The sequence below is a fragment of the Bos indicus x Bos taurus genome, chromosome 14 (genome assembly GCF_003369695.1).
Source record: "Bos indicus x Bos taurus breed Angus x Brahman F1 hybrid chromosome 14, Bos_hybrid_MaternalHap_v2.0, whole genome shotgun sequence".
Taxonomy (NCBI): Eukaryota; Metazoa; Chordata; class Mammalia; order Artiodactyla; family Bovidae; genus Bos; species Bos indicus x Bos taurus.
This window is the reverse complement of record NC_040089.1, coordinates 67,844,115-67,859,869: the sequence shown is the minus strand read 5'-3', so window position 1 is coordinate 67,859,869 and position 15,755 is coordinate 67,844,115. Positions and strand designations below refer to the sequence as shown.

At 42.4% G+C, this 15,755-nt stretch overlaps 1 protein-coding gene across 2 annotated transcripts in view; it reads left to right on the top strand.

The window, feature by feature from the left end:
- The first annotated feature begins 9,894 nt into the window (after positions 1-9,894).
- Positions 9,895-15,755, top strand: part of CPQ (carboxypeptidase Q) — a 561,177-nt gene continuing 555,316 nt past the window's right edge. Inside the window, exon 1 of one of the 2 annotated variants that reach the window (XM_027561488.1) lies at positions 9,895-10,197. The gene's annotated coding sequence lies outside the window, so the exon portion shown is untranslated. Of the gene's footprint in view, positions 10,198-10,294; positions 10,483-15,755 lie in introns of those variants that run through there. The other variant, XM_027561487.1, reaches the window with a different exon arrangement.

Here is a 15,755-nt window from a genome sequence, read left to right as displayed (position 1 = left end):
TCATATAAGTGGAATCTTATGAATATTTGTCTTCTTGTGAGTGGCTTGGGCTTCCCTGGTGGCTCAGTGGTAAAGGATCTGCCTGCCAATGCAGGAGATGTGGGTTCAATCCCTGGGCCAAGAAGATCCCCTAAAGGAAGAAATGGCAACCCATTCCAGTATTCTTGCCTGGAAAATTTCATGGACCGAGAAGCCCGGTGAGCTGCAGTCCATGGGGCTGCAAACTTAGCATAATGTCCTCAAGATTCATCCACATTGTAACATTTAATAGGATTTCTTTCCTTTTTAAGACTGAATAATACCCACTGGATCTATATGCTGAATTTTGTTTATTCATTCATCCACTGATGAAAATTTGGATTGCTTCCACTTCTTGGCTCTTGTGAAAAACACTGCTATGAACATGGATGAGCAAATATCTCTTTGAGACTCTACTTTCAGTTCTTTTGGATATATACACAGAAGTAGGATACCTGGAACCTATGATAATCCTATTTTTATAATTTTGAGCATTTTTCTTTTTTTTTCAATTTAATTTTTTGCCACTTTAAAAATTTTTTAATTGAAGGGTAATTGCTTTACAGAATTTTGTGGTTTTCTGTCAAAGATTGACAAGCATCAGCCATAGGTACACCCATGTCCCCTCCCTCCTATCCCCCTCCCCATCCCACCCTTCTAGATTATCACAGAGCCCTTCTATAGTGACTGCACCATTTTACATTCCAACTAACAGGGTGCTACTGTTCCAATTTCTTCATAACCTTGCCAACACTTGTTATTTTCTATTTTTGGTTTTGTTGTTGGCTGCACTTATGGCACCCCACTCCAGTACTCTTGCCTGGAAAATCCATGGGCGGAGGAGCCTGGTGGGCTGCAGTCCATGGGGTCGCTAAGAGTCAGACATGACTGAGCGACTTCAGTTTCACTTTCATGCATTGGAGAAGGAAATGGCAACCCACTCCAGTGTTCTTGCCTGGAAAATCCATGGGCGGAGGAGCCTGGTGGGCTGCAGTCCATGGGGTCGCACAGAGTCGGACACGACTGAAGTGACTCAGCAGCAGCAGCACTTTGTGGCATTTGGGATCTTAGTTCTCTGAGGGATCAAATCCATGACCCTGCAGTGGGAGCTTGGAGTTTTAACCACTGAACCTCCTTGAAGTTCCTGTTTTTTTTTTTAAACAGTAGCCATCCTAATGGGTATGAGGTGGTATCTCATTGTGGTTTTGATTTGTATTTCTCTAATGATTAATGAGCATCTTTTTATATGCTTATTGACTATTGTATATTATCTTTGAAGATATGTCTATTCAAATTCTTTGCCCATTTTAAATTCAGCTATCTGGGGGTTTTTTGTTGTTGAGCTATAGGAGTTCTTTAGATATTTTGAGTATGAGCCTGTTTTCAGATACATGATTTGCAAATATTTTCTCCTGTTTTTAGGGGGAAATTTTCACTCGGTTGATTGTGTCCTTCAAAACACAGAAGTTTTAAATTTTGGTGAAGTCCATTTAATACATTTTTACTGCTGTTGCCTGTGCTTTTGGTGGCATATCCAAGAAGTCATTGCCAAAGCCAATGTCATGGAATTTCTTTCCAAGGTTGTCTTCTAAGAGTTTCATAGTTTTAGGTCTTATGTTTTAGGTGTTCCACCCATTTTGAGTTAATTTTTGTATATGGTATAAGGTAAGAGTGAAATTTTATTCATTTGCATGTGGATATTCAGGTTCCCAGAACCATTTATTGAAGAGACTATCCTTTCTTTATTGAGTAGTCTTGGCATCCTTGGCAAAGAAAATTTGATCATATAGCTGAGGATTTATTTCTGGGCTCTCTGTTCTAGGCCATTGGTCTATATATCTGTGTCTGTGCCATCAAATGTAAAGGAGTCAGATAGGAAATAATATAAATTTATGATTCCATTTCTATAAAATTCCAAAATGATTTAATCTATGGTGTTAGAAGTAAGGGGGTATCCTTGTGGGCGGGTAACAACTGTAAGGGGTATGAAGGGGTTTTGGTGGTACTGGTAATAGTATTTATTGATCTTTATGTTGATTATACAGGTATGTTCACATGAAAAGTGACTGAGTTATAAACAGGTATTTGGCATTCATAATTATCAGACTCTTTATACTATTTAATATAATCTTAATTAGAAGTGGTTGCCTAGAAACAGAGACATATGATCAAAATCCATTGATTCTATACAGCTTTTAATTATAATGACACTCATTTTCCCCCAATGGATTTACAGTAGACAAGTTAAAGGAATAGATATAAGTTTCAGCCTTTCATATTCAGGGAGACCTCTTTTTCACATACCTGGGAGAGTAGTAAGAAGTGAGTGATGAAAGGGAATAAGTAATGCTTCTTATTGCATTCTTTGAAGAATCAACATAACATTGACTTTTGTTACCTGACAGATAGCATTTGATTATAATACCTTCTCTAATTGCAATATTCTGATGATGCCAACTTTGACAAAAAACACCTTTTTTTTTTCATAATGCCAAGTTGGTCAGGACCCACCAAAATAAGGACCCACAGTTATTCCTGCAAACCCACGTCAAGGGAAAAAGAAGGTGTAGACTTCTCTTCAGTAGTATGCATATTAGAGCTTCCCAATCTGTGTGCCTTGGTACACTGTGTCCTGGGAATGAATTACATGTGTATGGAGGCCGGATTCTACTCAACCTTCAAGAGTGGTTAAGCCAGGCCTGAAGAGGAAAAAATTACTGGGCTGGTCATTCCTACAATGAGATACCTCGTTCTTCAAATCCATTGTTTCCTATAGATATTTTCCCTGTGTGCAGTAATGTACAAAGGGTTGGAAAGTCAGTAATGAGAAAAATAATAAGAGACTCCTAGCACAGTGAGGCAATGGCAACCGACTCCAGTACTCTTGCCTGGAAAATCCCATGGACATGGATGGAGGAGCCTGGTAGGCTACAGACCCTGGGATCGTAAGAGTTGACTGAGCAACTTCACTTTCAGTTTTCACTTTCCTGCATTGGGGAAGGAAATGGCAACCCACTCCAGTATTCTTGCCTGGAGAATCCCAGGTATGGGGGGGGGCCTGGTGGGCTGACGTCTATGGGATCGCACAGAGTTGGACACGACAGACGTGACTTAGCAGCAGCAGCAGCAGCAGCAGCACAGTGAAGAGTTCCACTTATAAGCAGATAATTATTTCTAAATTCTGATAGTAACTGAGCTTTCTGGATGGGCCAGAGGAGTCTCTAGGGAAGAAAAACAAGATACAGTGGTTTCCAGGGAAAGTTCTAGAGTCCAAGTACTTGTTTTTGAATTATGGCTCTATCATTAACCAATTGCTTTGAAAAGTACTTGAAAAACAAAATGACGCTGCCCTGTGCCTCATTTTCTTCATCTATGATTCAAAGAAACCTACTTCAGGGAGTCATATGAAAATTAAATTCCATTAGCTCAGTGCTTAGCATATAGTAAGTGATCAAGAAATATTAGCTATTGCTAACACTGACTACCATTTTGTACCATTTATTGAGTACTAGGCTTGAATGCCAGACTTGCAAGGAATTTTTATAAAGTTTATTCAATCTAATCCTCAAAGTATGTTTATTATTTCCTATTTATAGATAAGAAAACTAATGCAGAGAGAGGCTAAATGACTTGTCCATGGCCTCTCTCTGCATTAGTTCTAGGTCACATAAACTCACAGTCTTTCAATGTTTTTGCTAATATATTCTCTGGGACATTAAAAAAATTACTTCTATAATTTTCATTATAATTATAATAGTTACAAAGAATACAATTTCCAGCATTGTGAATACTGACATTTCACAATAAAAGTGTTATATCACTCTTCGTATCCAATGGCATTTAAATTTCACAGTGATTGGCTACTCACAATAGTCCATTTAAAAATACTTGAAAAAACTTATAATAGTTATAAATTTTACACAGTTCCTTTCCTTCCATGAACTTATTTTTCCATCTCAATGCCCTTATTCCAGGACTTTATCCCCTAGTTTTTATGATTCAAAGTATTTTTTGGCTTCCCTATCTGTCAGAATTCTTTACATTAATGCTGCTGCTGCTGCTGCTGCTAAATCACTTCAGTCGTGTCCGACTCTGTGCGACCCCATAGACGGCAGCCCACCAAGCTTCCCCGTCCCTGGGATTCTCCAGGCAAGAACACTGGAGTGGGTTGCCATTTCATTCTCCAATGCATGAAAGTGAAAAGTGAAAGGGAAGTCGCTCAGTCGTGTCCGACTCTTAGCGACCCCATGGACTATAGCCTACCAGGCTCCTCCATCCATGGGATTTTCCAGGCAAGAGTACTTTACATTAATAAATACACATAAATTTCCTGTGACCATAAGGTCTTGTGTTAAAATGTTTTTCTGAATTGAATTATCATTATATTTACCAGTAGTTCAAAATTCATTAAAATATATTATGAATTCACTAACTATTGAATATGGGCTTCCCTGATGGCTCAGTTGGTAAAGAATCCGTCTGCAATGAAGGTGGCCCTGGTTCAATTCTTTGGTCGGAAAGATCCACTGGAGAAGGGATAGGTTACCTGCTCCAGTATTCTTGTGCTTCCCTTGTGACTCAGCTGGTAAAGAATCCGCCTGCAATGCGGGAGACCTGCGTTTGATCCCTGGGTTGGGAAGATCCCCTGGAGAAGGGAGTCTATCCACTCCAGTATGCTGGCCTGGAGAATTCCATGAACTGTATAGTCCATGGGGTCGCCAAGAGTCGGACACCACTGAGCAACTTTCACTTCACAACTATTGAATATAAATGTAAGATACTGGAATGAGATAGATGGGCGTCATGTAGATCTGTATAACTCTGATTAAGGGCATTATCAAAATGTCCCTTAGCTGGCTCAGGGACATCTCTTCCCTCAGGACAATGCATTTTTAGGGAGATGAGGGATATGTGAGAGGAATTCTTTCTTGAGCTTCTGGATCTTAAGCCTTTCATGCCTGTCTGCCTCTTGGAAAGTCCTTCATCACTAAGATGACTACACATTCCAGTTTATGCCTGTTGTTCTGGCGTAAGTATTAACAGAACCCCTGTCACTCTCTTAAGTATCTCCGATTGGAGGATAATATTGATCGCCCCATCAAGTACCCCTTGTGGTTCCCCAAGTGAACATTATTCAGATCTGAAGACCACTCTTATAAACCAAGATGCCTGACTTTCTTTTCTCCTGTTAAATTATAAAAATATTCATTGTACACTTATGTTCCATGTACTATATTACTCTGACATATCTTGTCATCAGAATATACCCCTTTTTTCTACTCCTCTTTTTTAACAGATAAGAAAACTGTAAATCCAGAGAGCTTAAATGACCTGTCACAGGTAGTAAGTGACTAAATCAAACTCAAGCCTTGCATCCTGTTTCTAAATCCACGCTTATAATCAGGTGTAATCTATGGGTCTCTAGCCTTACATTGATTCCCATCCCTCAGGCACTGGGGTTCCACCTTGTTGAAACTTGTGTTGTAGTTTAGGTCTGCCAAACTGCCCTTTTGTCCAAATCTCCACATCAAACACTTCCTACCAGGCTCCCTTTTACAGTTCTCAGCACTTTCTCTTCAACCCTATCCTGGTTCTGTTCACCAGGATTTCTTCTCTAGGTGACCGCACTGTGTCCAATCCATTTAGCAAAGGCATACAGAGCAATCTCTCCAAATGTTAGCCTTCTGCTCACCTTCCTAAGCCAATGTGTTGCTTCCCATAAAGATGAAGTTTGAACCTCTTAAGATTTACCAGGCCTTTTTTCTCAAATGTACATGTCCGCCCTACTGAACTTTCTCCTCACCCACTTTGCCTGTATTTGTCCCACACATATACCCATTTCCCAAACCCATCTTCTATTCATACTTGGGACTTCCCTGGTGGCTTAGATGGTAAAGAATCTGCCTGCAATGCAGGAGACCTGAGTTCAATCTCTTGGTGGGGAAGATCTCCTGAAGAAGGGAATGGCAACCCACTCCAGTATTCTTGCCTGGGAAATCCCATGGACAGAGGAGCCTGGTGGGCTATATAGTTCATGGAGTCACAGAGAGTCAGACCTGACTGAGCAACTAACATTCATACTTGAGATCGTAGTTAGATCTCCAGGCAGCTTGGTTGGACTTTGTGAGCCACTCTCTGTCCCACTAACTTGGTGTCCTTCCAGTGGTGTGTTGGAGCCAACTGGAACAGTCTTAAAGCCGATTATTCACATCATTTCCCAAGTTCAGCGTTGCATGACATCAGGTTGGCATCTTGAAACTGGCCACAGCGGAAGTATTCACACAAGGGAAATTGACAAATGGTGCAAATCAGGGTCTTTTTTTTTTTTCAACTGATTAGTCAACATTTATCAGAACAACACTGTGCCCCTCCTGTATTTTCATAATGCTTAGAAGACCATTTACTTTATTCATTCAGTGAATGTTTACCTACTTCCTACTACATGTCAGATACTGTTCTTATTGATGAGGCTATAAAGGTGGGCAAATAAGATAATCCTTGCCTTTATGGAGCTGACAATGCTGAAAGGGGGAGATTGACCTTAGTCAGATATCCACATAAATTAAATTAAAAATGATATTTATGTTAAGACCAAAAAATGCTTTAAAAATCTACAATAGGTGGGGCTTCCCTGGTGGTCCAGTGGTTAAGAATCCGCCTCCCAATGCAGGGGACATGAGTTCTATTGCTGGTTGGGGAACGGAGATCCTACATGCCCTAGGGCAACTAAGCCTGCATGTGACTAGAGAGTCCATGTGTCACAACAAGAGAGAAGCCCGTGCACTGCAATGAAGACCTGGCATAGCCAAAACATAAATAAGTAAAATAAAATGGAAAGCACATACATGAAAAAAAAAATCTGTAATAGGATATTTGACCTAGTCTAAGAAGGTTTTCCTGAGCTAAAATCAGATGAAGGATAAGTGTAGGTTTAGGAAGGAGCAAGATGAAGGAGCATTCCAGGTCCAGGAAACAACATGTGCTACGGTTGGAGGGAGCATGACCCGATCAAGGGAAAGAGGACAAGTGTGGCAAGTGGGAGCTTGGTGGGAGGTGCAGCTGCAGAGTTAAGGTTACACAGGGCTTTACAAGCCTCACCAAAGAGTGTTGTCTTTATCCTAAGAGCGATGGAAAGTCACTGAAGTGTTTCGAGCAGGTAAAGCACATCGAACAAGTGGAAAATCAGCACAGCGTGGCACTTCAGAAATCAACTCTGCAGCCAGGTTGCTTAGCTCGGAAGGCTGACTCTGTGACTTACTAGGAGTTTACTAGTAACTTCTATGTGCCTCGGTTTCCTCATGGGTTAAATGGTGATAAAACCTACTCTGCAGGCTGTTTATCAGGTTGTAAAGCTCTTAGAACAGTACATAGCTCATCATAAATGCTAATGAAAGTGCTTGTTCAATTAAATAAACAAAAATATCTTTGGTAAGACAACTGAATGTTGTGGGAGGGCTGTGGTCTAACAGGGGATGCAGATAAAAACAAATCATTATAAAATAGCATGGAGTAAGCACAAAAGATAGTGGTAACACAAAGATGAACTTGGTTTCCAGTTATTAGGAGCAGAGTCAAGAGCGTAAAGGATGTTCCAGTTGGAGAGAGCAGCACTAAGAGGGGTGGAAATTCACAAATGTCACTGACTCTGATGCGATGCTTAAAGCTTAAAGCCAGACATCAATAAAAACCAATGAGGGGGATGGGGGTGCAACGGTGGGGGTTGAAATTCCTGGTGGTCCAATGGTTAGCAATCTAATGGTGGGGCCAGGTTCCATCCCTGGCCAAGGAACTAAGATCCTGCAAGCTGCCTATACACAACAACAATAAAAACACCCCCTCCCTAAACAACGAGGGGAGAAATGTTGTGGTAGAGGGACTAAAGTGAAAGTGAAGTCGTTCAGTTGTGTCCGACTTTTTGGGACCCCATGGGCAGTAGCCTGCACCAGGCTCCTCCATCCATGGGATTTTCTAGGCAAGAGTACTGGAGTGGGTTGCCATTTCCTTCTTCAGGGAATCTTCCTGACCCAGGGATTGAACCCAGGTGTCCTGCATTGTAGACAGACGCTTTACCATCTGAGCCACCAGGGAAGTCCTAAGGTGTGATTAATTTCAACTCCAAAGCAAATGCAGAGGCTTTATGGAGGAGGGCTCCCATTAAGGTTGACTGCATAGGCCTGAACAGGTCATAGTGCTAACTCTACAGCTCACTAGTTTGTGATTTGACTTCTCTAATTCTTAATGTCCTCATATGTAAAGTGGGAATGATAATTACAATAATAATATAATAACTCATAGAGTTGTTAAGTCACAGTTAATGCATTAAAGTCTTAGCATAAAGTACCCAATAAATGTGAAGCTATTATTATTATATAATGAGTTGAAACTTATACCTGCATCTGGTCCCATTACTTCATGGCAAATAGATGGGGAAAGAGTGGAAATAGTGGCTGACTTTATTTTTCTAGGCTCCAAAATCACTGCAGATGGTGATTACAGCCATGAAATTAAAAGACGCTCACTCCTTGGAAGAAAAGTTATGACCAACCTAGACAGCATATTAAAAAGCAGAGACACTACTTTGCCAACAAAGGTCCGTCTAGTTAAGGCTATGGTTTTTCCAGTGGTCATGTATGGATGTGACAGTTGGACTATAAAGAAAGCAGAGTGCAAAAGAATTGATGCTTTTGAACTGTGGTGTTGGAGAAGACTCTTGAGAGTCCCTTGGACTGCAAGGAGATCAAACCAGTCCATCCTAAAGGAGATCAGTCCCGGGTGTTCATTTGAAGGACAGATGTGGAAGCTGAAACTCCAATACTTTGGCTAGCTGATGAGAAGAGCTGACTCATTGGAAAAGACCCTGATGCTGGGAAAGATTGAGGGCAGGAGGAGAAGGGGACGACAGAGGATGAGATGGTTGGCAGATGAGTCGGGATGGCATCACCGACTCAGTGGACATGGGTTTGGGTGGACTCTGGGAGTTGGTGATGGACAGGGAGGCCTGGTGTGCTGCGGTTCATGGGATCACAAAGAGTTGGACATGACTGAGTGACTGAACTGAACTGAACTGAAAATACCTGTAATGAAAATTAGGACTTGTAGTTTTTATTTTTTTCACTTTTCTAGCAAGTTTTAAGTTGTATTTTACAAAAATGACAGTTCATGACTTATTGGAAATAATAAATAAATAATAATAAATAATAAACTATTCTTACCTCAGATAATTTGAGAAAAAGTAATACTGCAGAGCTGGAGATAGCAACATAGAGATGATCCTGGTGGGCCAGGGTCATCTTTGAGGAACTATTTTGAATGTCTGAGTTCACACTTTATTCAGTGGGCAATGGGGTTACTAAAAGTTTAGACAGATTGTTAACTGAGGATTAAGTGTATGGAGGTAAATGGACATTGCAAATTTTGTACTTTTTTAAAGTTCCCAGGGAGCATGTGGGGTTTTTTTTGTTGTTGATGTTGTTGTTAAAGAGGAGACCTGAATTGCTCCGTGTCTCACAAATATACGTGTTTGTATTTGATAAGAGTGTGGTTATACAAAGGAATTCAAATTTATCAAAACAGAAAATGTTGAAAATACGTAAGCACACATTGTGTGACCAGTGATGCGAGTGACTCGTTCATACAAAAAGCTACGCCAGGTAATCAGGTGAATCTCCTTTCTCCGGCACCCTTATATAATTAACACATCAACCAAAGAGGCAGGACTCTGCCCGATCTCGCCCAGCTCGGGTCTTCTCGTCCATCTTCATCACCGTCTGCTCTCCAACAACCCTGTCGGGCAGGATGGGACAATAACGCTCTAATCACCCCGGTAGCCGTGGGAGGCGCTGGGCAGCTCACCTATCCCGGGGTTTCCAGACTCTGCCCTCATCCAGGTGCTGAGACAGCAAAACCTTGAACATTTTCCTTTCAGCTCCTCAACCCCTTTCTTCGCTACCTGCCCGGCCACTCCTGCAAGCATACGACACCTCGGGTGAGCCCTTTGGCCACCTGAAGTCACATCTCAGGTAGGCCCTTTGGTCACTTGAGCTCTTGAAACTCCCTCGTGGCTCCGAGGTCCAAGGCCGTGGGCACCCGCGAGGCCTGAGAGCGACGTTCTGGCCGAAAGACTCCAAATAAAGACGCAAGACTGCGGGGGCCCAGGACACTGTGGAGCAGATCCAGAAGGTGAGGTGACAGCCGGTAGCCCGCGGCCCTCAGGTCGCTTGAGTCGCAGCGAGGCCGTCGTCGGGTGTCGTGGAGGCGGCGCTTGGCCCCCCGCCCGCCCGCGGGCGCCCGGAGTCCCTGGCCGCTGCGCCCCGCCTTCTCGCCGCAGGAAACCCGGCAGCTGCCAGACCAGGTGGGGGGGCCGCGTCGCGGGTGTGGCCGCCGCCACTTGAAGGCTGGGCTCTGAACCTGGCCCTGAGCACGGCCGCCGCCGCCGCCGCCGCCATAGCTCCAGCGGCCGACCAGGTGCGTGCGCCGCCCGCCAGCCCCCGTCAGCCAACGGCTGGGCCTGGCTCCTCCGGGCGGGCGAGCCGAGGCGGGTGGCCGACCCCAGAGTGAGGGGAACTTTCCGAGTAGCTCGTTCTTGGGAGCGACTGACATACGGGGTGGGGAAGCCGCCGGGAGACCGGTCTGGTCTGTGGCTTCCGCAGCAAAGGCCCAGAAATGAGGAAATCGAATGAGAGCGCCGGGATGGAGGAGGATGCTGGGCGCAGAGAGCAGGAGCCAGGCATCATGGGTCCTTTCCCCTCTCGTCCTGGGACGCGGGAGGGGGTGCTCCGGACCCAAGCTGCCAAGATGCTTCCCTCGCCCGCATCTGGAAGCAATTCCTAGTTAACCCTTTATCGGGAGGTCCTTTGTGGTTCTTTTCACCTTTTATCTTGTACTTTCATTTTTGGTGTGCAATTCTAGGCTCCACGCCGGCTCTTAAGTTCCACGGGACAGAGCCCCTGTTGAACTTGTCAGGTCCTCAGTGTGGTTCAGACGGTAAAGCATCTGCCCGCAATGCGGGAGACCCAGGTTCGATTCCTGGGTTGGGAAGATCCCCCGGAGAAGGAAATGGCACCCCACTCCAGTACTCTTGCCTGGAAAATCCCATGGATGGAGGATCCTGGTAGGCTGCAGACCATGGGGTCACAAAGAATGGGACACGACTAAGCGACTTCACTTTCTTTTTCTTTCAGTAGTACTCAGTGAGGAATTGAGCAAAAAAGTGAGTTCCTATGGAGGAGAACTGGTGAATTAACGTCAGTGAATGAATACACTTGAAATACAGCTGAATGAAGGAATACATGAATGGATATAAATACACACAACGTGGAGGCAGTGGAGACAGAGGCTTACAACTCTTATCTTCTGGTAGTTTTCCAGAAGCTGTATAGATGTTGCACTCATAAATGCAGTCATTCTGACTGTGGCTGTTTAAAAGTTCTATGCTGTATTAAAATAATCCACAGAAGCACCCCTTCATTTTCCATTTTAGGGAGATTTTCCTTTATGTGTTGCTTAAAGTGAAGTACATCTAGGCTTCTTCTGTTTTGTTTTTTTTTTTTGCTTGTATTTTATTTTCTGACTTTGCAGAATCAGTGTCACTATAATACATATTTTTTTTACATTTATTGTGTACTTTATAATATTTTTTAATGTATTTATGAAAGGTAAGAGTGAATCTGAAGGCAGTACCACGTGACTCTGCTTTTAGTAATTTGTAAAACCAGACATTTCTTTGAATTCAGGATTGTGGAGGATCTTGTTTGCTTTCCCAAGACAGGTGCTGGCTGGTTTGTGGGTGACTGAAGAAGGCTGACTATAGTTCAGAGAGGAAAAGAGAGACATTTATCTGTGTGCAGATACTTGGGAAGTGACACAGGTGGAGACTGCTTTAATTCAATTGGTCACTGCTTCAGTTCCAGGTTTCCAGGCCTGGGTTTCAGAAAACCTGGATGACTTTAGACTTGTTCCGTTATCTCTTTAGGTCTGTTTCTTAATCTTCGAAATGCAGGAGGTTCGGTAGGGCCCCTTCCTGAGGTAGACTTCAGGATTCTCTTTTAGTAGGTAAAAGGTGAAATTGCAGATGATTTTATGAAAGCTTAACTCACTTCAACTGCTCTGCTTGGGATTCTGTAGCATCTTGGCCCCACTGTCTTATCTGCAAATTATAACTCATTCCTCATCTTCTTCACATCTGCTGGGATGTGGGAAGGACCTGGGAGTTTCAGATGAGAATTATAGACTCTGGGCAGGAGGGGGGGAAGGAGGGCAAAACTGTCTTGAGCATTGCCACAGGCTCCCCATCCTGGGTCTAACTTGTTTTCAATGCACCCAGCCCGACAATGCCATGTATTTTCAGTATATCTAGGGAATTATCACTATTAATTTGCCTGCATTTGAGATTAGTTATCATAGATCACAACATTTTGGAAATGGAAGGACCTTAGAGATTTTTAAAAGGCACTTAAAAAGTCATTTTTCATACATATTAAAATATTTCTTGCATGCTACATTTCACAAAGTCCCAAACGTGTTAAGTAAAATAAAATTAATGTTACCTACTTCTGTTCTTTCAAGTCTCTTGGGAGAAGTGAAGTCAGATGTGGTGCTTGGTAGGAAAAAAAAACAACAACTTTTTGTGACTCTGTTCTCAAAGATCCAGTTGTTGGGTCACATGTGATTCCGACATGGAATGTAACAGAGATGATATTTATGGGGCAATGACCACTCACCAAGCACTGTTACATTTAACCTTTTTACTTGTTTTGTCCCATTTCAGCCTTGCTGTAACCTTAAGTGCTGCATACCTTGTAATCCCTATTCCACCTTCCAAAAATAGAAACAGCACTTTGAAAATGGGAAGGTCAGGTATTCAAAACACAGACAGATGGAGGCAGGGTTTCTCACAGAAATGTAGACAATCCCTGCTAGGAAAATCTGTGTAACATTGGAGAATGTGGTCTCTGTGTGTGTTCCAGGATATATATTAAACTTTGGGGCATTGTGGATAAGCGTGTTTAGAATGGGAGCTCAGGAGGGGGATAACTGAGACTGAATTACAGAGAATTGGTATAGCATTTTGAAAATTATTGAGTTCCATTGCTACTCTGGAAGACTCACATTTTTACATAGGTGCACATACCTCCTAATGTTAAATGTGCTCAGATTTAATAATCCAGGGAGTATAAAAAGGATCAATCACGTCAAGAGATATATGGGTGAGGGGCACCTACAGACATCGAACTGAATACAATGTTGTTTCTTGGGCTAGCTTCCGATCCTTGATAAGTTGCTACCTCCCAACCTCCTTCTTTATAAGAGTGACAACTCCTAATGCAAAGTACAATGCCTACCTTGCTGTAATCTAGGGGCAGGAATGCAGGATGAGTTTCCAGAACTCTTATAATTAATTGACAGGAGGAAAAGAGAGGCCCATAAAGTAAGTGGTAAATTATTTTGTTTCTTCTTTGTCAGTCGAGTTTCATAGAAGGCAGAGACCAGTTGCAGCTGCTTGAAAAACTAAGAGTGATGCCAGTTTGATTTAGCTCAGGAGGCCGAAACTTTCTGCCCTGAAGGCTGGTGTGATGGAATAGACCTTCCCATTGCTCACAATATTATGAAAAAACCATTAAAGCAACAATTTTTATTACTTGCCCTGGAGCTAGAGCTTTAAAATGTACTTTCTTCTCCCCCTGCCCTCCCTAAACCACTTAGGTTTTTTAAAACAAACAACCCATTCCTGTGTTTGCTACATCAGATTATTAGTCCTTTCCTTTATTCTTGGGCCCTGTTTATTTATTGCAGCTAAGATGAAGGACTGGTGTGCTTCTGTGGAATTTTTCTTTAGTTATTATTTTATTCTGTGTGTGTTAATTTCAGTAACCATTTATTGAGTGTGTACTGTGTGCCAGATAAAGATGAATGAGATACCAAGTTTATGGAGGGAAGTGAGCCATCCACAGATAACTGCAGCACAGGGTAATGTGGGAGTAGTGGCCACTCATTCTCCCAGGAGAGAGGTTTGGTCAGAATTTAGGAAGACTTCACAGAGCAGGTGAATTTTGAACTGGATTTTGAAGCCTAAAGGCCAAAAGAAGGGATAAAAGTGTTCTGAGAACAGAGAACAGGATGGGCAAAGAAAAGGAGGCAGTTTGAGCATGGCACTGCCAGGGAGAGACATGGATTGGGTGGGTCTTGTGAGGTTGGGGCCAGAGAAAGAAGGTCCTTGAATGTCATGTTATTTTAACTTTATCACAGCCTAGAAAATTTTATTTAAGAGTTTTAAAGCTAATTTTTAATAGGAGGAGTGCTATAATTGGACTTTCTCTAGAAAATAACTCCAGCAATAATATTTTGGGGAAACTAGAGATGGAAAGCTGGGAGGCCAGAGGAAAATGAGGATGCTGGTACTATAGTCCAAAGGAAATATGATAAGGGTCTAAACTAGCATAGGTTTGAGAGATAATCAGCAGATAGGGAGAACAGGGTTTAATGACTCGCTGGATATGGGAAGTAAGGTTGACAATAATTCTGAGGTTTTGGTATTGCTTACATAGGTGGATGCAGATGCCCCTAAGGAGGGTAATAAACATCAGATGAGGAAGAGGTCTGGGGAGGAAGACAGTGAGTAGATACAACTCACGGATGTGAGAACATGTAGGAGTATCCATGGGAGATCCTTGATGTATACTCTTGACTAGTGACTATAGTTGTACTGTGACATCATATAGCCACGACCGGTCAAATTTTATGACAGATCCGCAGTCTAAATAGACAAATCAATTCAATAAATCATGTAAAAAGAAGGAAAAAACACACTAGACTTTACTAATGATGCTTATATTTCAGGTGAGTTTCTTAGAACTCTAATTCTTATGTAAGTTCTACTGAAAAAAAAAAGATACACAAACAATCAGAGGTTATTAAAAATTATCATCTCACACGCTAGTAAAGTAATGCTCAAAATTCTCCAAGCCAGGCTTTAGCAATATGTGAACCATGAACTTCCTGATGTGCAAGCTGGTTTTAGAAAAGGCAGAGGAATCAGAGATCAAATTGCCAACATCCACTGGATCATCAAAAAAGCAAGAGAGTTCCAGAAAAACATCTATTTCTGCTTTACTGACTATGCCAAAGCCTTTGACTGTGTGGCTCACAATAAACTGTGGAAAATTCTTCAAGAGATGGGAATACCAGACCACCTGATCTGCCTCTTGAGAAATTTGTATGCAGGTCAGGAAGCAGCAGTTAGAACTGGACATGGAACAACAGACTGGTTCCAAATAGGAAAAGGAGTATGTCAAGGCTGTATATTGTCACCCTGTTTATTTAACTTATATGCAGAGTACATCATGAGAAACGCTGGACTGGAAGAAACAAGCTGGAATCAAGATTGCCAGGAGAAATATCAATAACCTCAGATATGCAGATGACACCACCCTTATGGCAGAAAGTGAAGAGGAACTAGAAAGCCTCTTGATGAAAGTGAAAGTGGAGAGTGAAAAAGTTGGCTTAAAGCTCAACATTCAGAAAACGAAGATCATGGCGTCCGGTCCCATCACTTCATGGGAAATAGATGGGGAAACAGTGGAAACAGTGTCAGACTTTATTTTTCTGGGCTCCAAAATCACTGCAGATGGTGACTGCAGCCATGAAATTAAAAGACGCTTACTCCTTGGAAGAAAAGTTATGACCAACCTAGATAGCATATTGAAAAGCAGAGACATTACTTTGCCAACAAAGGTTCGTCT